This window comes from Chelonoidis abingdonii, chromosome 1 (genome assembly GCF_003597395.2).
Source record: "Chelonoidis abingdonii isolate Lonesome George chromosome 1, CheloAbing_2.0, whole genome shotgun sequence".
In the NCBI taxonomy this organism is placed as follows: domain Eukaryota; kingdom Metazoa; phylum Chordata; order Testudines; family Testudinidae; genus Chelonoidis; species Chelonoidis abingdonii.
The window spans coordinates 31,556,583-31,558,872 of NC_133769.1; positions in this window are offsets into that span (position 1 = coordinate 31,556,583).

The window sequence follows — 2,290 nt, forward strand, 5'->3', positions numbered from 1 at the left end:
AGCTAGACTAGAGCCAATCAACAATTTTAAGCATCATTTTCGTTCTCAGTGACCCAGAATTAGTAAAGTTTGACTACATTTATTTCAGAAGCATTTTGGCTGTAGAGCAGTGTATTTAAATAATATGTTTTCACTGTCAACATTTGAAAGATTTTAGACAATGGGCTCAGATATGGGATGATGTCACACATACAAAGGATTGCCAGACACCATTATTCTTATTCATTTTTGGAAGGAAGAGCTATTGAGTTTCATGATTTTTTTTTCAATTGGTTTTCTTCGCAGTGAAGTACAGAGCAAAGCTGTTTCCTCTGTTCATGAAACTGAAATAACCTGATAAGAGAAATAATCTTGAAGACTTCACTTATTTGGTAAATTTTTTTAATAGCCACTGCATCAAACAATAGAATTCTACCCTGGCCTCCTTTGTCAAGCACCTCCCCATACCCCAGTGCTCCCATGTTGAACTGCTCAGAGTGACTTGCCAGAAGTACTTGAGGACAGAGAAGGTACAGTTCTAAAGTTGGTGCTTTTTCTTGGCCACAATAGGGCACAATTTGTTGTAGAGATGAGCACTATCAGAGCCTACGGCCTTTGCTCAGTAATGACTCCAGCTCTCTTCTTTCCTTCAGCAGGATCGTCTCACGTGACGGAAGTGAATTAGAACAGCTAATGTAAAACCCTGTATTTACTAACCAAAGGGAGATACATAAAAACTGAATTTTCAACTCATTTATTAGAAATAAACTTTCTTTGTGATTATAAATGATTCTTATGTCTCTTAATAAGTCCTTTCACTTTATAGTTACTTCCAAGCAAGTGATCTCAGTCTGTTACTGGTTATGATAAAGGAAAAGCGAGATCCACAAAGGTGTTGCAACACTGAGCATCAAAGGGCCTAACTTTGGGGCACCTAGAAAATCACAGGGACTACACTGCAATTCGCAAAGTTGAGTTAGGCACTCTATACAATGAATGGGGAGAGATAGGCACCTTAGAATGTGATCCACAAAGCCACAGGCTAGATGGGAACCCATGTAAGCTAGCCAGTGACAGGTGTGGAAGTCTGGCAGCAGGAAGGCAGCAATCTCTGCTTAGTGACCCAGGAAAAGGAACCAGCTGCCTGACTCCAGGCTGCTTAAGCATCTAAGGCATTTCTTGCAGGAATTTTGTGCTCCATCCAAAATGGCCAGAGGAGGTGGTTTCTACCTTATAACTTTAGAACAGAGGTCTCTCACCTCTCAGTGGGGTGCTCTAACAACTGAGCTATTGGATATTCTGATATTCTCTCCTGAAACTGTTTCACTGCGGATAAATAATGAGTGATTGGGGTAGGGAAACTGGACCAAGAGTCTCCCATCTCTCAAGTGGGTGCCCTAACCACTGGACTACAGTCATTCTCACTTTCTCTCTTTGGCCCAGAGACTTGGGTGCCTGCTTCTGGGGTTTAAGTGCCTAAATACTTCTGTGGATCTAGGTAAAATTGTTTACCTAGCAAATGAATGTATGATAAAATCTGAAGACTCTCACAGCTGGCTTTAAATGAAGTCTATTACTACTGAACTTTTGTGTGTGTTAATTTAACACACATTTTTTACTCTGTTTGGCCAGAATTTTCAATCCTGTCATCAAGCATTAGTCAATTAAACATAAGAACATAAGAATGGCCATACTGGGTCAGACCAAAAGCGGGAGTTATACTGAGCAAGTATTAACTGCTGAAACAACATTTCAGAGTAAATATGAGGGTCCTTAAATGGTTTCTTGGTTAACAGGCCTAATTTGACATTGGCCTTGGGGACTGGAATTGGGCCTGATCCTGCAAACTTTCGTTACAAGCATAGTACCTACTTATGTGAGTTGGCACATTAAATTAAATTGAACTACTCCCATGAGTAGAAGTATTTGTGTGAATAAGGATTTGTATGATCAAGCACTATTTCATTTGGCTCAGAGCAAAGCCGATCTTTCCTACAATAATATATAACCATGTGGAGTGAAATAAAAAATAGCATGGTCACAAAATACTAGGGATGCTACGATATGCACTCATATACTGCATATCTTAGAAATCATTTACAATTGAAGTCTAATATTAAATTAGGTAGTTCTTAATGCAAATAGAAGAAAATATTTGCACAACTTAATATCACAGTACCTAGTTTACAGAAGGGCAACAGAAATACTAAGAAGTCATCCAAAATGAAGAGCTATAATCAACTAATCAGCATACTGTAGAAATACAGAAGAAAAATCTCTAGTTAAAGTAGGTGTTAAAGGACCAATTGTG